The 21,236-nt window shown below is 46.9% G+C and overlaps 1 protein-coding gene and 1 pseudogene across 5 annotated transcripts in view; both read left to right on the top strand.

The window, feature by feature from the left end:
* PKD2L1 (polycystin 2 like 1, transient receptor potential cation channel) overlaps nucleotides 1–21,236 on the top strand; it is a 187,292-nt gene that overhangs the window by 126,137 nt on the left and 39,919 nt on the right. The window lies entirely within an intron of this gene.
* Nucleotides 3,862–5,184, top strand: LOC146397023 (large ribosomal subunit protein uL10-like; annotated as a pseudogene).

Below are 21,236 nucleotides of genomic sequence, written 5' to 3'. Positions count from 1 at the left end.
TTAAAAAGACCAAAAAAAAAAAAAAAAAATTTCCCCTTAAGAGAACAGGCAAGCATATAATCGTCTACCATTTCTAGTCAACATTGTGCTAGAAATCCTAGGTTGCATGATGGACAGGAAAAAAGAAATGAAAGATATAAAGATAGGAAAAGAAGAAAGAAACTGTTATTATTTGCAGAAGACCTAACTGTGTGTATGAAAAATGTATAGAATCTACCACCAAAAAAGTGTCAAAATTGGTAAGTGAATTTAGAAAGGTCAAGATAGAAACCAGTATAAAAAAATTATTCTGTCCTATATTCTATTAAAAAACAATTGCAGAATGAAATTTAAAATATACTGTTTAAAATAGCATCAAAAATGGAGTTCTCCTTGTGGCTCAGCGGGTTAAGAACTCGACTAGTGTCCACGAGGTTGTGGGTTACATGCTGGCCTTGCTCAGTGGGTTAAGGATCTGGCATTGTCACGAGCTCCGGCGTACATCACAGATGCGGTCCAGACCTGGCGTTGCTATGGTGGTGGTATAGGCTGGTAGCTTTGGCTCTGATTCGACCCCTGGCCCAGGAACTTCATGTGCCACAGGTGCGGCCCTAAAAAAACAAAAATTAAAAGAACATCAAAAATGTCACAAAGAATAAATCTAAATGTTTATAGGATAGCTACACTGAAAGTATCAAAACAATGCTGAGAAAAACTTTAAAACTCTTAAATAGAGAGAAAAAAAGAATTTGTTATATTCTGTGTTCATAAATGGACAGACTCAGTGTTGATCTATAGATTAATTTAATCACTATAGAAATCCAACAGATTTCTTTGAGGAAATAGACAAGCAGATTCTAAAATTTAAGTGGAAATTCAAAGGGTCTAGAATAGCCAAAAAACAATTTTGGAAAAGAAGAACAAATTTGGAGGAATTAAACTATTTTAATTAGGAATTACTCTAAGTCTAGAGTAGTTAAGAGAGTGTGGAGTTAGAAAAGGTAGAGACAAATAGATCAGTGAAACAAATTACAAATTTTAGAAATCCTCCAACACCTATACGGTCAGCTCACTTTTTATGAAGTTCCCAGGTCAATACAATGTGGAGGAGCAAGTGCCTGTAACAAATATTGCTGGCACAACTGGATATCCACATAGAATAAATGAACTTCACCCTCACTTCACATACAAAATTAATTTGAGAGGCATCAGAGAGCTAAATGTAAAACCCACAACTGTAAAGTTTCTATATAAAACAGAGGAAAATATCTTTGTGACCTTGAGGTGAGAAAAGGTTGTTTGGACAGGACTCAAAAAGTATTGACCATGGGGGGGGGGGGGATGGATAATTTAGACTTCATGAAAGTTAATATCCTCTGATACCAAAAGGAACTATTTTTTTTTTTTATTAGGGCCGCACCCCTGGCATGTGGAAGCTCTTAGGCTAGGGGTCATATCGGAACTGCAGCTGCTGGCCTACACCACAGCTGCAGCACAGCCACAGCAGTACCTAATAGGTACTTGATACCTATTAGGGTAGCTGTATCAACAAGACAGATAGTAGGTTGTTGGTGAGGATATGGAGAAATTGGAACACTGCTGCTGGAAATGTAAAATGGTACAGCCACTTTTCTAAAAGGGTTTGGCAGCACAACAGATTAAACATGGAGTTACCACTTAATCCAGCCATTTCACAACCAAGAGAAATGAAAATATATGCCCACACAAAAACTTGTGTGCAGATATTCTTAGCAGCTTCAGTCATCACAGCCAAAAGTGGAAACTACCTAAATGCCTATCAGCCAACTAATGGATAAATAAGATGTAGAATGTTTTTACAAGAGAAATATTATTCAGCAGTTAAAAAAAAAAGAAAAGAAAAAGAATGAAGGGCTGGTATTCACCATGACATAAAAAAAACTTGAAAATACACTAAGTGAAAGATACCACTCAACAAAAACCACATGTTGTATGATGCTTATATGAACTGTCCAGAATCGTGAAATCTATAGAAACAAAAGCAGATTAGTAGTTGCCTAAGGCTTGGAGTGGGCAATCCAGAGGTTGTGTGTGTTGGGGGGTTGTGATTGCTGAGGGGTACAGGGATTCTTTTAGGGATAATGAAAACGTTCTAAAATTGATAGTGTTTTTGGACATACAACTTTGTGAATATACCAAAAGCCACCAAATTGTACAATTTCAATGGATAAGTTGTATGGTATGTGAACTATATCCTTTTTTTTTTTTTTTTTGCTTTTTTTGGTAATTTTTTCTATAATGATTATGTGTACTTTCGTATGTGGAAAAAATAATTTTTTTTTAAAAAAATCGTCATAGGGGAGTTCCCGTCGTAGTGGAGTGGTTAACGATTCCAACTAGGAACCATGAGGTTTTGGGTTCAATCCCTGGGCTGGCTCAGCGGGTGCAGGATCCGGCGTTGCCGTGAGCTGTGGTGTAGGTCGCAGATGCGGCTCTGATCCCAAGTTGCTGTGGCTCTGGCGTAGGCCGGTGGCTACGGCTCCGATTTGACCCCCAGCCTGGGAACCTCCATATGCCATGGGAAGCGGCCCTAGAAAAGGCAAAAAGACAAAAAAAAAAAAAAAAAAAAAAAAAAAAAAAAAAAAAGTCGTCATAGGAGTTCCCGTCGTTGCTCAGCAGTTAACAAACCTGACTGGCATTTATGATGACGCAGGTTCGATCCCTGGCCTTCCTCAGTGGGTTAAGGATCTGGCATTGCCATGAGCTGTGGCGTAGGTCGCAGATGAGGCTCGGATCTGGCGTTACTGTGGCTGTTGGCCTAGACCAGCAGCTATAGTTCCAATTCTACCCCTAGCCTGGGAACCTCTGTATGCTGCAAGTGCAGCCCTAAAAAGACAAAAAGACAAAAATAAATAAATAAATAAAGCCATCATAAAAACCTGAGGTTCATTTTCTTTCTTTTTTTTCCTTTTTAGGGCTGCACTGTATCTGTGACCTACACTGCAGCTCATGGCAACACCAGATCCTTAACCCACTGAGTGGGGCCAGGGAATGAACCCGCATTCTCCATGGATACTAGTCAGGTTCTTAACCCATTGAGCCACAGTGGGAACTCCCATGTGAACTATACTTTTTTTGTGTGTGTGTGTGTGTTTTTAGGTCTACACATGCAGCATATGGATGTTCCCAGGCTAGGGGTTGAATCGGAGCTGTAGCTGCTAGCCTATACAATAGCCACAGCAACGAGGGATCAGAGCTGTGTCTACGACCTACACTGCAGCTCACGGCAATGCCAGATCATTAACCCATTGAGTGAGGCCAGGGATGGAACCCACATCCTTATGGATCCTGGGCAGGTTCATTAACCACTGAGCCATGAAAGGAAGTCCCTGAACTATGTCGTAATAAAGCTATTTTTTAAAACTACAGTGAGATATCACTAACACTAGAATGCCTAAGCTCTAAGGACTGTGATCACTAAATGGTGGTAAACATGTGGGATCACTAACACTCTCATACAATTCTGGTGGGACCATGAAACAGTACAACTACTTTGGAAACAGTTTGGCAGTTTCATAAAATGTTAAACATTCAGGAGTTCTCACTGTGGCTCAGCAGTTAAAGAATCCGAATAGCATCCATGAGGACATGGGTTCAATCCCTGGCCTGGCTCAGTGGGTTAAGGATCCGGCATTGCCATGAGTGTAGGTTGCAGACACAGCTCAGATCCTGCATTGTCATGGCTGTGGCTTGGGCCAGCCGCTACAGCTCTGATTCAACCCCTAGCCTGGGAACCTCCATATGCCATGGGTGCAGACTTAAAAAGGAAAAAAAAAAATGTTAAACATTCATCCATCCTGAGATCCAATTCCATTCCTGGGATATCCTCAAGTGAAATTTAAGCTCTCACCAGGCGTCCTCGTGTGAGTGACATCATCTTTAAACCCTGCGTGGCAATTCCGGACGCACTGCCGTGATGCCCAGGGAAGACGGGGCAACCCGGAAGTCCAACTGCTTCCTTAAGATAATCCAACTTCTGGATGATTATCTGAAATGCTTCATTGTGGGAGCAGACAATGTGGGCTCCAATCAGATGCAGCAGATCCACATGTCCCTCCGCGGGAAGGCCGTGGTGCTGATGGGCAAGAACACCATGATGCACATGCAAGGCCATCCGAAAACCACCCAGTCCTGGAGAAACGGTTGCCTCACATCCGGGGGAACATGGGCTTTGTATTCACCAAGGAGGACCTCACTGAGTTCAGGACATGCTTCTGGCCAGTAAGGTGCCAGCTGCTGCCCATGCTGCTGCCATAGCCCTGTGTGAAGTCACTGTGCTTGCCCAGAACACTGGTCTGGGGCCCAAGAAGACCTCCTTTTTCCAGGCTTTAGGCATCACCACTAAAATTTCCAGGGGCGGGGAGTTCCCGTTGTGGCTCAGTGGTTAATGAATCCTAGTAGGAACCATGAGGTCACAGGTTCAATCCCTGGCCTTGCTCAGTGGGTTAAAGCTGTGGTGTAGGTCACAGACGTGGTTCGGATCCCACGTTGCTGTGGCTGTGGCATAGGCTGGAGGCTACAGCTCCGATTCGACCCCTAGCCCGGGAACCTCCATATGCCGTGGGAGCGGCCCTGGAAAAGGCAAAAAGACAAAATAAAATAAAATAAAATAAAATCTCCAGGGGCGCAATTGAAATCCTGAGTGATGTGCAGCTCATTAAGACTGGAGACAAAGTGGGAGCCAGTGAAGCCACATTGCTGAACACCTCCCCCTTCTCCTCTGGGCTGATCATCAGCGGGTGTTTGATGGCAGCATCTACAACCCTGAAGTGCTTGACATCACCAAGGAAACTCTGCATTCTCGCTTCCTGAACAGTGTCCGCAATGTTGCCCGTGTATGCCTGCACACTAGTTACCCAACTGTTGCATCTGCACTCCATTCTATCATCAAGGATACAAGTGGGTCCTGGCTTTGTCTGTGGAGACTGATTACACCTTCCCACTTGCTGAAAAAGTCAAGGCCTTCTTGGCTGATCCATCTGCATTTGTGGCTGCTGCCCCTGTGGCCGCCACCACCACTGCTGCTTCTGCTGCTGCTGCAGCAGCCCCAGCCAAGGTTGGAGCAAAGGAGGAGTCAGAGGAGTCGGGCGAGGATATGGGATTTGGTCTCTGATTAATTACCAAAAAGCAACCAAGTCAGCCAGCTTTATTGTGAAACAAAGAAATAAAGGCTTACTTCCCCTTAAAAAAAAAAGAAAGAAAGAAAAGAAAAGAAATTTATTTATTTATTTTTGTCTTTTTGCTATTTCTTGGACCGCTCCCGTGGCATATGGAGGTTCCCAGGCTAGGGGTCTAATCAGAGCTGTAGCTGCCAGCCTATGCCAGAGCCACAGCAACGCGGGATCCGAGCCGCGTCTGCAACCTACACCACAGCTCACGGCAACGCCGGATCATTAACCCACTGAGCAAGGCCAGGGACTGAACCCGCAACCTCATGGTTCCTAGTCGGATTCATTAACCACTGCGCCACGACGGGAACTCCAAGAAAAGAAATTTAAAACCTATGTCCATAAAAAGATTTGTACAAGAAAAATATTCATTATAACTTCATTCGTTATACCCTCAAATGGGAAATATCTCCAAAGTTCACCAAGAGGAGAATGGATAAGCATTCATGGAAAGAAGGAACTACAGACGCATGCAACAACATGAATGATTCTAGAAACATGCTCGCCAAAAGCTAGACACCAAAAAGTACATACTAATTTTACCTAAATGCACAGGAAAAATTGATATTTAGTGTGAGAAGTTAGAGTGTGGTTGCCCAGGATGGGGGATTTGACTTGGAAAGAGGCCCAAGGGGAGAGTCTGGTGGTTGAAATATTTTCTATCTTGTTTGGGGTGCTGGTTACCTGAGTATATACATCAAGATTCATCAAACAGAACACTTAGGATCTACTTGTTTTCTTGTATGGCAGTTTTATCTTAACTGAACTACACGGGCTGGGAACCGGAAGAGAGCTGAGGAAAAGGAGTCCTGAAATTTGCATTATTCATTTTTTTGATTCATTCATTTAAACTGCAGTAAATATTCTTGGAGCCCCTGCTCTAGAGCGGGCACTGTTCTGGGAGCTGGGGACATTGGTGAAAAAACTCCAACTACATATATATATATATATGTATGTATAAAATGTCAAGGGCAGGAAAAAAGAGAATTTAGAACAAATTGTTCTATGAAATGCAGGAACTTTGGAGATTCTGGGCATGTTCTGGATTCAAGAGGAACCCAAAGCTCATGTCTTTCTTTTCTTTCTGTTTTGAATGGCTGTCCACTGGCCCTACTAGTTGCCTGCTTCAGTGTTTGCATCTATTACTGAGCCACCTTCCCAATGAGCTGTGACTTTTCTGGCTTCTCTTTGGGACACAGATCTTGAACTCTGGATGTTTCTGGGCCAGACCCAGAGTCTGCAGAATCTCCACCGGAGGAGGCTGAGGTTCACCTGGTACAGGTGGATGCAGGGGACAGCCTGGGGGCAGAGCTCACCAGAGGGGCTGGCCTCTTCTTCTTCACCTGGCCTCTCCACACTTCCTGACCTCCACCAGGGGTTGAGGATGTTGTGTCTTGGCTCTTATTTCATTTTGCTTCCCATCAGAGTCTGACAGCTGCGCTGTCTCTCCCTAGTACTTGTGCTGTTGCATGGACCTGGCCTCTGCCTCCCGGGGCCACATGAGGAAAGGGAGAGCAGTTCAGGGGATTTCTCTACCTCTTCCCACTGCTGGGAGGGCAAAAATGTTGACTCTCCTGTCAAAATTTCATTCCACCCATAAAGAAAGGACACGACCCCAAGCAGGCAAGCAGGTCACTGTCAAGAGAGAGAAGAAAGAGTGAGAGAGAGAGAGATGCCTCTGGGATTTAAAGGCCCTTCTCAGTGTGGCCTCAGCCCCTCTCCTCTTGCAGAAGCCTCTCTTTAATGACCTCCCTGCTCCAAGCCTGGCTTTCGGTGTCCTGCTCTAAGCAGCGCAGAGAGACTACAAGACTACTGTAGACTTCCCTGGGAAGCTGTGGCCTCCCGGGGCGGGGGGGGGTGGGTGTGGGGGCGGTGGTCCTCCAGAGGTGGGCCTGGGGAGAGTGGCCCACTCCCAGAACTTTCTTTCCTGGGCTTTCAGGAAGAAGCAGACTTGTGAGGCAAGGTTGCTTCCTCCTTTTTCACCTCCCGTGGTTGTGAGTCACTCTTGGCTGCAGAATCAGTTGCCACTTGTCTGTTAGGGCAGTCCTTCAGTTGACTCTGACATGGCCTGGTGAAGGGTTGTGAAATGTGGGGGCACCCTCCACGGGCTGGATCTTAGGACAGTGTATTATTAGTGTCTTTCTGCTTCCTGGATTCAGGTTGAAGCCTTCAGAGTCACCATGAAGACCCTGGAGTCCTGGGTGTTAAGACACTGGCTCCTGGAGTTCCAGTTGTGACTTAGTGGTGACAAACCTGATTAGTATCCATGAGGACTCTGGTTTGATCCCTGGCCTCAATCAGTGGGTTACAGTTCCAGCATTGCTGTGAGCTGTGGTGTAGGTCGCAGACGCGCTCGGATCTGGTGTTGTTGTGGCTGTGGTGTAGGCCGGTGGCTACAGCTCCGATTAGACCCGTAGCCTGGGAACCTCCATAGGCCACAAATGTGGCCCTAAAAAGCAAAAAAAAAAAAAAAAAAAAAAAAAGAATAAGAAAGCCGCAAGGAATGGGGACCCCACACTTCCTTAGGTATACTGGTTCCCCATTCACATTCAGTGAATGCTCGTGCAAGGCCAGTGGTCCCAGGCACAGTGGTAAGTGCTGAGGGCATAAAGAGGTCCTGATCTTGAGCAGGTCACCATAGTGGAGGAGATCCATGTAATTCTGGATGGCAGAGCTTAGCACAGGGTGCTGTGGACTCTAGAGGAGAGGCACACACCAGCCCAGCTTGGGAGAATCAGGGAAGACTTTCTGGAGGAGATGGCAGTGCTAAATCCCAAGGGGCCACTGGGATAGCTATGGAGAAGGGCAGTTGACAAGCTTAGAGGCCCAGAAGAGGGAGAGATGCTCAAAAGGGACACTCCACGGACGAGGACCTGGAACATGCTCCTCTGGGGCCCCGGGCATGAGGTCTTGTGCTGTGTGACCCTGGTTGAGAAGAGGCCAGTGCACTTGTCCCGCCAGCTCCCTTTGTTACCAGATGTCTACCTATCGCCACCAGGCCTAGAGCCACGACCTACCTCTCTGCAGCCCTTCTCCCCCAGATTCTCCCCTGTCAGGCGCAGAACAACAGTGTGTGTGTGCCCGTGCCTGTGTGCACATACTTGCCAGGGCAACTGTGTGTGCCAGGGGAGGGGCCTTTTCTAGGTAATTACTACCCATCTCTGGGAACTGGGGATATGTCTGCAGATCAGAGTGAGTACTACTGGGAATAGTAATGCCTCTGGGCAGAATGTGTGACCCAGGGACTGACAATCTGGGCAGGTAAGACCTGGGGACAAAGGTCTGATGATCAGAGCCAGAGATGTCACTGATACCCCGGGTAGGTAGGGCCTGGGCACCGAGACCACTGGACCTGGGCCAGGCCTGGAGATTTATGTGGTGGCCTGACAGCCCGCAGGGAGCCTTCTTCCGGCCTGGAAAGGCATCCCACGCCTGGGCTTTTCATCTGTGGTGGACACAGAGAGGACAGGCATGCAGAGGCCCAGGGCCTCCAGTAACAGATACACGAGTGGAAAGGAAAGTCTTTCTTGTCTTGACTCTGTTCGAGCTGAAACAAGAGGAGAGGGTTTGTGCCAGCCTTGCTTTTGGGGTCAGAGAGAGCTATAGCCCCATTTGCTTCCTGTAGTGCTAAGAGTGCCCCGAGGGGCTCACACGATCTTCTAGAATTCCAAACCACTGCCCCCTCTCTCCTCCAGGTGGAAGGTATGGGACCTTAGCCATTCCTTGCCCTTCACCCGCTTAGTCTGGCTTCTCTTCTTTTCCCTCCCTTCCTGCTGCTCCCTGCGGGCCTCTGTCCTTACTCAACCCCATAAGGCACCCTCTCCCCAGCTGATCCAGCCTCTAGCCTCGTGCTCCGGGGAAGCACCGCCAGCCAGCCTGCTTTCCCCTGCTCTTCCCTTTGCCTGACAGTAACCTCTTCCACAGCTGATGTCACCCTGCTTTGCACTGACACAGCAGCTGAGCCAGGCACAGCAGGGCTGCAAGGTCCAGAGGGCAACTGGCTGTGTCCGGAGCCAAGCTTCCCTCTGTGGCCCCTCCAGCCTTTCCCATCCAAGAGTCGGCTGCTCTCCCTCTGAGTCAATTCCATCTCCGAGCCAATGTGTCCACCTGGGGATTGAGTGTTGACGGAGGCTTTCCAGTGCCCACTGGAACGTCAGTTGTCTGTTCTGAAGAATGGAGTGAGTTCTGGTCCCGCCTCTGGGGAGCTCGCGGATTTCCAAGAGAAACAGGACAAAGCACAATAGCCAAGTGGGCAGGATAGTATCTGATGATGGCACAGTGTAAACACACCATAAGTGGGGCATAGGTTCAGGAAAGGGAGAGGGCCCTTCCTAACAGAAGTGCCCCTAGAGCTGGTTCGAAAAAGAGGATGGGCTTGAAACAAATGCATTTAGCTTTTTTCTAAGTGTCCCCTCCTGTGCACTTGGCTGGGTTCTTTGACTAACTACCAATATTTATTCACATGTGTAACTTTTTTTACAAGCTCAGAAAAGTTGTATGAGAGTTCCTGTTGTGGCTCAGTGGGTTAAGAACCCAGTATAGTGTCCATGAGGATGTGGGTTTGATCCCTGGCCTTGCTCAGTGGGTTAAGGATCTGGCATGGCTGTGAACTGTGGTGTAGGTCACAGACATGGCTCGGATCCCGAGTTGCTGTGGCTCTGGCGTAGGCCGGCAGCTGCAGCTCCGATTAGACCCCTCACCTGGGAACCTCCATATGCCGCGGTGCAGCTCTGAAAGAAAAAAAAACAAATAGAAAAAACGGTTGTGCCAATTGAAGTTGGGGGGGAGCTGCTATGGTGGAGATGACATGGTGGGAATATGTCAGGTCCTTCTGTTAGGTGTGCGGTAGGTTGTCAGATTTTCTCTAGTAAGTGGTCGGTTCTTTCTTTCTTTCTTTCTTTCTTTCTTTCTTCCTTTCTTCCTTTCTTTCTTCCTTTCTTTCTTTCCTTCTTTTTCTTTCTCTCTTTCTTTCTTTTTTTGTCTTTTTAGGGCCGCACCTGTGCCATTATGGAAGTTCCCAGGCTAGGGGTCAAATCAGAGCTGCAGCTGCCAGCCTACACCACAGCCACAGCAACACAGGATCCCATCCACGTCTGCGACCTATACCACAGCTCATGGCAATGCTCCCCCACTGAGTGAGGCCAGGGATGGAACCCGAGTCCTCGTGGATGCCAGTCGGGTTTGCTAACTGCTGAGCCATGAAGGGAACTCCAGAAAATGGTTCTTTCTAAACACAGAACAAATGTGCTAAGTGGAGAGTAGGAAGGGGTCTTGCTGGTCCTGCTTCTCCCACTACCCACCACGGTCCCCATCCCAGTTCCATAAACCCAGGTACCAGGGTCTGGGCCCCTGGGCAAGTTACAGTCTGGAAGGGCCCCGGGGCCATCTGGGGTCATCTTCTTTCTACTCCTCTCCCCAACTCCACCTTTCTTCTCCATCTCTCTCCACTCAAGAGGGAAAAGGGTAAATCCCACGCCCACCCTCAGCTTCGCCTTTGACATCTCATGTATAAATCATGTAAGGGTGGTTTCCAGGTCATCTCTCTGCTGCTCCCACACCAGGGACTGGCTGGATTCCCTTTGAAAACCCAGAATTATTTCCTTCAGTTTTCCTAGGGGACTCTGTATTTGCGATGTCATCTGGCCCAGACATGCTCTTGCAGAAAGATTGCTTGGTTTCTTCATGTGCTCCTTTCAAGCAGCAGCCCAGAGAGCCAACCATATACATGCCATCCCTCCCAAGCCTGTCTTTCAGCTGAGGACCAGCTGCGGGGAGAGAGGCGTCAAATTCAGAGATCTGTGCACCGCAGGCCCCTCAGAGGCTACTGACTCGGTCAGTCCCTTCACGCTGGGCGCCCAGCAGTCTGCTTCCTTAACACCACTTCTTACCAAACCTCAGCTTCCTGCAGCCAAATGCCAGCTTCTTCTTCCTGGCCCTCTGAACTACCTGGTAGAACTATGGCTGCCCTGTTATGTACTTGGCCTTAGGTGAGGGAGGCCAGAACCATGCTGCCAACTCTGTTGCCAGGGGAGGGCCACCTGAGAGAGTGGGACCTCAGGGAAAGCATGGGGCCTGGTGCTGGCCAACAACTCCTGCCAGGACAGACTGGTGCCTGGGCCTGAGGGTCAAGGCTGAAGCCAACACCCAGCTAATCCTATTACCTCCTTCACTTTTCCAGGGCTTACCAGCCAGAAGATGTCAAAGGCAGAGGCCTGGAAAAGATAGGGCTTTTTTGGGAGGGTGCTATATACCCTGATTCATCTGGGAGATCCCCTCAGAGGGGGGAACACAGGCGGCATTTGGTGGAGGCTCCTGAGGGCTGAGGCTATTCCTTTTCATGGAGGCCATGAGAATGGGCTTTCTGGACCTCCAACTACTCACAGACCAAAAGCCTTCACCTGGGCGACTTCTAGGTGGCAGCCTAGCCAATAACAAAGCTTAGCAGGGACACTAAAGCACGCCCCCTCCTGGGAGACACAGAACTCCCCTGGAGGTTTATGTTGGCTCCCAGAAGGCAAGGCTTTGGCACACCTTTCTTAGATGACTATACTGCACAAATCCACCAACTTTCCTACTCTTTCCCCTTCATTCAGGGTTAGACTTACACGATGGCCTCAGCCTTCCTAGGCTCCCTCCCTATTTTCCCTTATAAGTGTTTCCCCCATTAAAACTCTTGCACCTTTATCCAGCCTTGGCTTCTGCTTCTCTAAGGACCAAATTAACACAGCAGGTGCTGTGTCTCCTGAATGATACATCCCCATGGGTTAGGACCTGTTACCAGGGCCAGATATGAACCTTTAGAGTTACCCGGAAGAAAAGAATAAGTAATAGGAAGGATCTGGGGAAAGAAATAGTCTCTCTCACTGCCTTAGCCTTCCAAACTGGTTTGGTCTGCTCCTTTACTAAGAGACAGTGCAGGGTCCTGCTGCCACCTGGTGGACACTTTAGGCCAAGCAGCTTTCCACTCTTCTGTGGTTCTGCTTAAGAAGGTGGGGATGGAATTTTTTTTTTTTCTTTTTTTTTTTTCTTGCTTTTTAGGGCCGCACCCTCAGCATATGGAAGTTCCCAGGCTAGGGGTCAAATTGGAGCTGCAGCTGCTAGCCTACGCCACAGCCAAAGCAGCGCAAGATCCGAGATGCATCTGTGACCTTCACCACAGATCATGGCAACACCACCCGATCCTTAACCCACTGAGCGAGGCCAGGGATCAAACCCAAAACCTCAGCGATCCTAGTCAGGTTCGTTAACGCTGAGCCATGAAGGGAACTCCCAGGGGGTAAAAAATTTATTCTGGGTTTCATTTACAGCATAAATTACAGGGATTGAATTCCAAACTTTGCATTCAAACATTCACCTTTTAAGATCAGCCCCATAGTTGTACATGTCTGAATTTAATAAAAATCATTGGGGAGTTCCTGTCGTGGCTCAGTGGTTAACGAATCCAACTAGGAGCCATGAGGTTGCGAGTTCGATCCCTGGCCTCACTCAGTGGGTTAAGGATCCGGCATTGCTGTGAGCTGTGGTGTAGTTCACAGATGCCATTCGGCTCTCGCGATGCTGTGGCTGTGATGTAGGCCGGTGGCTATGCTCCGATTAGACCCCTAGCCTGGGAACCTCCATATGCTGAGGGTGTGGCCTAGAAAAGACCAAAAAAAAAAAAAAAAATCATTGGATTGTACACTTTAAATGGGTGAACTCAAAGGTATGTGGATTATATCTGGTTTTAAAATTCAGAACCACAAGAGGAGTTAGAATGAACTGAAGCTTTTAGACCATGAAGATGAGGATGACTGGTTTTGTTTTCCTGGGACATCTCCAAACAGACACACAGGAAGGTCACACAGCACGTCCTCAATAAAGACTTAATAACTTTCATGTGCAGTTAAATGGAGGCATTTCTTTCATGGCTTTTACCACCCACTCTTTAACCTCTACACTCCCATTCTTGCAAATGCAGCATCTCTAGCCTTCTCACTTTCCAAGGTCTTCTGGGAGATTTTAGTCTAAACTTCCGAAGACTTTTTACCAGAATCCTTGACCCTTTAGCAGCATTTGATACCGTGCAGCAGCATCCCCTTCTTAAAACACTCTTATTTTTGTGTCTTGAAAATCCTTGGTTCTCCTTCTATCTGTAATGACTCTGCCTTTCTGGCTTCTCTTCCTTCCTCCCACTCCTACGCCCTTTTCTCTCTTTATTCGATCCAGTCCTTTGGCAATCTTGACTGTTCCTGTGGCTCCAATAAAAACTTCTAGCCACATGATCCTCCCATTGCTCTCCTCAGTCTTTATTACTTTCTCAAACTCTAACCCAAATTGTTCAGCAGCCTCTTAGATTTCATCATCTGAGTGTCCCATTAACACTGTAGACCGGAATATACCTAAAGCTGAATTCATCACCTTCCTACTGAAACCTGCTCCTTTTGCCTCTATTCCCCACTCCCTTTTATTTTTTTATTTTATTTGTTGTCTTTTTGCCTTTTCTAGGGCCGCTCCTGCGGCATATGGAGGTTCCCAGGCTAAGGGGAAAATTGGAGCTGTTGCTGCCGGCCTACACCACAGCCACAGCAACGCCAGATACAAACCATGTCTGCGACCTACACCACAGCTCACGGCAACACCAGATCCTTAACCCACTGAGCAAGGCCAGGGATTGAACCCGAAACCTCATGGTTCTTAGTCAGATTCGTTAACCACTGAGCCAGGACAGGAACTCTCCCACTCCCTTTTAATAGCGCCACCATTCTTCTAGTTGTCCAGGTTTTTTGGGGGGGCAGGGGGGAGGCGTTTTTAGGTCCACACCTGTGGCATATGGAAGTTCCCAGGGTAGAGGTCAAATCAGCGCAGCAGCTGCCGGCCTACGCCACAGTCACAGCAAAGTGGGATCCAAGCCATGACTGCAACCTACCCCACAGCTCACAGCAACGCTGGATTTTTAACCCACTGAATGAGGCCAGGGATCAAACCCACATCTTCATGGATACTAGTCAGGTTTGTAACCTGCTGAGCCACAGTGGGAACTCCCTAGTGGTCCAGGTTCGAGACCTTAGACCTCCCTTTGATTTCTCTCCCTTGCATCCCCATCCAGTCAGGCGCATTATAATCCCCACAGGTCCTGCCTCTCAGACTTTGCATAATCTTTCCATTCCTTTCTAATCTTATTTCACCACCACAATTCAGGCTTTTATTATCTGTTCCTAAACTAAGATAGCAACCTTTCAACTGATTTTCTTACTTCCATTTTCTCCCCAAACCAGCCCATCCTATTGTCAGACTCTTTTTCATAAAATATACCTTGGATTTCATTACTCTGTTCAAATCCTTTCTTTTTCTGTTGCCTAATGAATGAAAAGTCTGGCATTTGAGGCTTTCCATATTTGCTCCCAACCCTCCTTCCAGACTTACTTCCTATTTATTCTCCAGCCAAAGTGGGATTGTTCTTCCAAAAGAGCACCCCAAGTTCCCACCTGTTTGCCTTTGTACAGGCTGCTGTCCCTGCATGAATGTCACATAGGAAGTCATTACCACTGTAGTCAGAACTGATTCAGAAGCCTGATGCCACTAAAAGTTCTTGCTCTGAGCCTCAATTTCTTCCGCCTGCAAGATGCAGATAATGGCAAGTTGCTCCATAGGACTGTGTGACAATTAACTGAGATGATACGCAATAAAGTGTCTGGCATGTGAGTGTTTAAATATGGTAACTATACTCTATGACCGTCTCTTAAAATATTGTCCATCCTTTGAAATCCATCTCAATACCATTCCATTCAAAATTCCTTTCTTGACCTTCCCACTTCCAAACCGTCACCTTCCTTCCTGTTAGAGACTGTACTTCTCATTACATGGCTTCTCATTACTTTTCATACCTGTCACACATGTCACTCATTCTTCCTAACTGTAATCTCCAAGGAAGCAGCAATTAGGCTTAGAGCAAGCAGTGATAAGCAAATCTATTGCATGATGACTCCCATGTTAAGAAACGAACTACACAGACTTTCTTTTCTTTTTTCGGTCTTTTTTTTTTTTTTTTTTTGTCTTTTGGTCTGTTGTTGTTGTTGTTGTTGTTGTTGCTATTTCTTGGGCTGCTCCCGCGGCATATGGAGGTTCCCAGGCTAGGGGTTGAATCGGAGCTGTAGCCACCGGCCTACGCCAGAGCCACAGCATCTTTTTTCTTTTTTTGCTTTTTGGGGCCACACCCACGGCTTATGGAGGTTCCCAGGCTAGGGGTCTAATCAGAGCCACAGCCGCCGGCCTACACCACAGCCACTGCAACGTAGGATCCCAGCCATGTCTGTGACCCACATCACAGCTCACGGCAATGCCAGCTCCTTAACCCACTCAGTGAGGTCAGGGATCGAACCCGCAACCTCATGGTTCCTAGTCGGATTTGTTTCTGCTGCACCACAACAGGAACTCCATATGATGACTATTTTTTTTTTTTTTTTTTTTTTTTTTGTCTTTTCTAGGGCTGCGCCCATTGCATATGGAGATTCCCAGGCTAGGGGTCCAATTGGAGCTGTAGCTTCTGGCCTATGCCACAGCCACAGCAATTCGGGATCCGAGCTGCAACCTACACCACAGCTCACAGCAATGCCAGATCCTTAACCCACTGAGCCAGGCCAGAGATCGAAGCCAGAACCTAGTCGGATTCATTAACCACTGAGCCACAATGGGAACTCCATGACTTTTTAAAAATAATTATTCTTTTTTCCAAATGTGAAAGTACCACCAATCATTGTAGAAAAAATGATCGGAATAAAAAGCATCTATAATCACACCCAGGGCTACCACCGCTAAATCTTTATTCTCAAAATTAGTCCTTTTTGGAGTTCCCATGTGGTCAGTGGGTTAAGAAATCGACTAGTGTCCATGAAGATGCAGGTTCAATCCCTGGCCTTACTCAATGGGTTAAGCAGCCAACATTGTTATGAGCTGTGGTATGGGTCACACACAACTCAAATGTGGCATTGTTGTGGCTGTGACATAGGCTGATAGCTGCAGCTTTGATTCAACCCCTAGCCTGGGAACTTCCATATGACACAGGTGTGGCCCTAAAAAGAAAACAAAAACAAAAACAAGCAAAAAAATTCGTCCTTTTTGGAGTTCCCTTGTAGTGCAGCAGGTTAGGGATCCAGTGTTGTCACTGCAGTGACTCAGGTCACTGCTGTGGCATGGGTTTAGTCCCTTGCCCGGAAACTTCCATGCTGGAGTCCAGCTCCAGCGGCTAGGGATGCACACCCTGTCGGGGATGGATGGTGTCGGCGAAGGCACACGGAGACAGCCTCTGTGTCTCTTTTTCAGAGCGCTGGACTGCTCAAATTTTACTGGCATAGGTGATTGTTTATATAGACAGTTTTCAATTACACCACAATGTTAAAAGTACACCCGAAGGCCAAGTTCTAAAAGTTAACTCCCAGACTATGCTTCCTAAAAGGCTACAGACATGAGGATGTGGCATTCACAAGTCTTGTTTTTAGATTAGTGCTTATCTTCAAAGCGTCATGGCAGGAGGACAGTATGAGAAAATCAACTTCAGTTAGCTATCACTTAAAAGTTTCTAAAACCAAGGACGACTCTCATAGCTAGGTTTCTCTGACCATGAATAATGTATGTCTAACTTTATCTGAGTCTGTAGTACATTCCAACTTCTAAAGTGTACAGTATAACCAGTTAGTAAATAAACACTATTTTTTTTTTTTTTTTTTTTTTGTCTTTTGTCTTTTTGTCTTTTGTTGTTGTTGTTGTTGTTGCTATTTCTTGGGCCACTCCCTCGGCATATGGAGGTTCCCAGGCTAGGGGTTGAATCGGAGCTGTAGCCACCGGCCTACGCCAGAGCCACAGCAACGCGGGATCCGAGCCGTGTCTGCAACCTACACCACAGCTCACGGCAACGCCGGATCGTTAACCCACTGAGCAAGGGCAGGGACCGAACCCGCAACCTCATGGTTCCTAGTCGGATTCGTTAACCACTGCGCCACGACGGGAACTCCAACACTATGTTTTTAATTAAATTGGATTTGAATAGGGGAAAGTCCATCAGGATGAAATTCTTATATTATTGTTGTAATTTTGTTAAATCACAAATCACCACAGGAAAATAAGAATAATAAGCAAATAACAGGAAAGACTGAGGAAAAACTGAATAAAGTAAAGCAGGAAAGACTAGGCCACCTGGGAAACAATCCATGTTCTCTGGTGCAAACACTGAAATTGTTTTCCCAGGAAAGCCCCAGTTCTTCCCCATCAGCATCATCAAGAGAGCCGTGTAATCTGAGGCCTGCCCTCGGATTGCACCACACAGGCAGGCCTCAGCCTGCCCTCAGTTTTGCACCGTATGGGCAGGCTTTTATCCTGACCAGAAGCCCACCTTTGGCATGCAACGTTCAGGTGAGCTCCCTTCCTTGGTTAGGAACCTGCCTTTGGGTTTTTTTTTTTTTTGCTGTCAGGCAAGGAAGGTCCCTTCCTCAAGTCCCTGAATCACCTTGGCTCCCCGCACTTCCACATGCCGCAGGCGCAGCCAACAAAAAAGAAAAAAAATTACACATACACATATATATGCACAGAAAACTTGGATTCTATAAATGTATATGCCAGAATTTTTCATATACTTTCTTATGACATTAAGTAACGTTAAAAAATGTTAATTTTGGCAGAGTACTCCATTATGTGAATGTGACAATTTGTTTAACCTTTTGTCTGTTGTTAGATATTTGGGCTTCCTTTTTTTTTTTTTTTCCTTCTTTTTTTTGGCCAAGCCCATAGAATACATGCAAAAGCTCTTGGGTCAGGGATTAAATCTACACCACAGCAGTGACCCAAGCCACAGCACTGAAATTGCTGGATCCTTAACCTGCTGAGCCACCAGGGAACTCTTTGGGCTTCCTCTTTTTTTTCAGTTTTTTTTTTTTAATTGTTATCAATCATGCTGATAAAAGTCTCAGGATAGAGTTCTAGATTTGAGATTACACAGCCAATGGAACAAAAGAAAATAAAGATCTTGGGAGTTCCTGTCATGGCTCAGTGGTTAACGAATCCAACTAGGAACCATGAGGTTGCAGGTTCGATCCCTGGCATTGCTCAGTGGGTTAAGGATCCGGCGTTGCCGTGAGCTGTGGTGTAGGTTGCAGACGCGGCTCAGATCCCACGTTGCTGTGGCTCTGGCATCGACTGGTGGCTATAGCTCTGATTCAACCCCTAGCCTGGAACCCTCCATATGCCGGGGGAGTGGCCCGAGAAATGGCAAAAAGACGAAAAAAGAAAAAAAGAAAATAAAGATCTTGGTTCTGAATTACTGTTCAGGAAACTAAAAAAAAAAAAATGTTAAGTATGATTGACTTTTATTGAGGTATGAATGATATACAAAAAGCTGTACAGGAATTCCTGCTGTGACCCAGTGTGTTAAGGATCTGACGACAGTGGCTCTGATTGCTGCAGAGGTGATGGGTTTGATCCCCAGACCAGCACAGTGGGTTAAGGATCCAGCGTGGCTGCAGCTGTGGCGTAGGTCACAGTGGCGGCTCAGATTTGATCCCTGGCCTGGGAATTTCCATATGTGGGTGCAGCAGAAAAAGAAAAAAAGGAAGGAAAAAAAAAAAGCTGTACGTATCTAAAGTACACAACATGGTGTGTTTAGGGCTAAGTATGCACCAATAAAACCATCACCTCAGGGAGTTCCCATGGTGGCTCAGAGGAAACAAACATGACTAGATTTCGCTCAGTAGGTTAAGGATCCAGCGTTGCCCTGAGCTGTGGCAGCATTGCTGCAACTGCTGTTCTGATTTGACCCCTAGCCTGGGAATTTCCCTAGGCCATGAATGCAGCCCTAAAGACAGACAAACAAACAGACAATCCCATCACCTCAGGAAAATTTTAATCCACTGGTAATTTCATCAGCTACTCTAGTTTTTTTATCCACTTGCCTCTTTTTCAGGTTTTGAAGAGAGAACCAATTTCAGGAGAGAAAAAGTAGTTGGATTCTGTGTCTTTGGAAAGAAGACAACACAAGAGTAATTCAAGCTTAGCTCAGCTCACATTCCAGTGACCATGAGGGATAAAGATCACTCTAAGTCCTGACATTTCTTTTTTTTTGTTTTTGTTTTTTAGGGCCATACCCACTGCATATGGAGTTTCCCAGGCTAGGGGTCTAATCAGAGCTACAGCCGCAGGCCTGTGCCAGAGCCATAGCAATGCCAGCTCTGAGCCACGTCTCATCTACACCACAGTTCATGGCATCGCCAGATCCTTAACCCACAACCTCATAGTTCCCCAGTCAGTTTTGTTTCCGCTGCGCCACGACGGGAACTCCAGTTCTAATATTTCTTGCGGGTGTTGAAACTTTCTCCTTGTTTGGTTTTTAACTCAGTCTGGTTCCTTGTGCATACTTGCAGTAAAACATTTTTTGTATCTCAAGGACAAGAAAGGGGAAGAGAGAGAGAAATCATTCCATTCCTCGTTAGCCTCAGAAAGTTGAGTCTTCTGCGGTGCGTTCTCCTGACACCTTGTGCTTTTCCCTGGCAGCACTTTTTGTGATTATAAATCATCAGTTTTGGGGTATTTTTTTAATGTTTATCTTCTTCATCAGAATGTAAATTTCAGAGTTCCCGTCGTGGTGCAGTGGAAACGAATCCGACTAGGAAACCTGAGGTTGCGGGTTGGATCCCTGGCCTCGCTCCTTGGGTTAAGGGATCCTGCGTTGCCGTGAGCTGTGGTTGCAGACGCAGCTCGGGTCCTGCATTGCTGTGGCTGTGGCATAGGCTTAGCTCCGATTGGACCCCTAGCCTGGGAACCTCCATGTGCCCTGAGTGCGGCCCTAAAAAGCAAAAAAATAAAAAAATTAAAAATTAAATTAAAAAAAATTTTTTAAAAAGAATGTACGTTTCATGAGGCAGGGGCTCTGATGGTCTCATTCATTGCTTCATCGCTAGAGTGGAGCATAGTCCCCGCTGAATGGTCAGCACTCAGTAGACCGCTCTAGGATGAACTGCAACTGGAACGAGGACTCAGAATGGAAAAATATGTGTCCTCTGTATTGAGACTCTCAGAGGTGGGGACAAAGAGGTGTCTTGGGTGCCTGAGATGATGCTGGGAGAGTGAGCCCAGAAGGATCTGCCCTGGTGCTCCAATCTCCCCTCCTCATAGGCTCGGGACATTCAGTCAACCGTGCCTTATGTGAAATGTGGTGAGTGGCTCTGAGGGGAAGAATTGCATCTCTTGCATCCTCTTCCCTGAGGCTCTCTGTCCTCCATCCCTTTCCTCTCTCATGCCTTTCTTGATCCTCCCCTCCCCTTTCTAGCTTGAGGACTCAAACTCACCTGGAGCTCTTTCCTTCCCTGCTCCGCCCCCACAAGCAGGTGGCCTGATCTACGCACAGAGCCCTGCCTACCCCAGCAGGAGCTCTGCCTACGAGGGATAATACTGATGGGTTACTTCGGGACACCTGAGCTCTATATGTCAGGCCCTCACCCAGCAAGAGAACACAGTCGTGGCCTCAGACCCATGTTCCCAGGGGCTTAGTCAACGGACAACGAATTTCCTTATTTGTGTTGATGATATCATCTGTCTCCTATCATCTAGGTTTGACTGCTTCCTTCCAAGTGTCTGGTTTTCTGTAGAAGGTATGGGCCGATGGACATAGATGTCCAGGAGGGTCTTCTAGAAATGGGAGGAAAGCGGAGGGTCTCATTCAAAAGGGCTCTCTTTGGAGCGATGGAAGAGGCAGAAAGTGTTCCAGTAGGACTTTGAAATCAGGGAGGTGAAAGGAAGGGAGAAAAAAGCTAAAGTGGGTTCTTTTGATGAGGAGGTAGGTCACCACCAGCCTCTCTGTGAGGTCCTGGTGAAAGAACAGAAGCCATTTCTTTGCCTTCCTGGGCTGGGACAGCTGCAACAAGATTTCACACACCCGAAGCTTCCAACAGATCTGGCTCGTTCGTTCTGAGGTGTGGAGCAGCTGGGGCTTGTGGAGGCCCCCAGTGCAGTGCTGTGGTGTTTGTTACAGCAAAACAGGTAGGGTAGGACTTCCTTCAGCCTCGCCTGCTCAGGTCAGTTTGCTTGGTC

The sequence above is a fragment of the Sus scrofa genome, chromosome 14 (genome assembly GCF_054392235.1).
Source record: "Sus scrofa isolate SSC_HxYL_T2T_F1_AM1 chromosome 14, Sscrofa_HxYL_maternal_Yorkshire_Landrace_v2.0, whole genome shotgun sequence".
NCBI lineage: Eukaryota > Metazoa > Chordata > Mammalia > Artiodactyla > Suidae > Sus > Sus scrofa.
The sequence above is the reverse complement of the archived record's forward strand: the minus strand, read 5'-3'. Positions and strand labels throughout refer to the sequence as shown.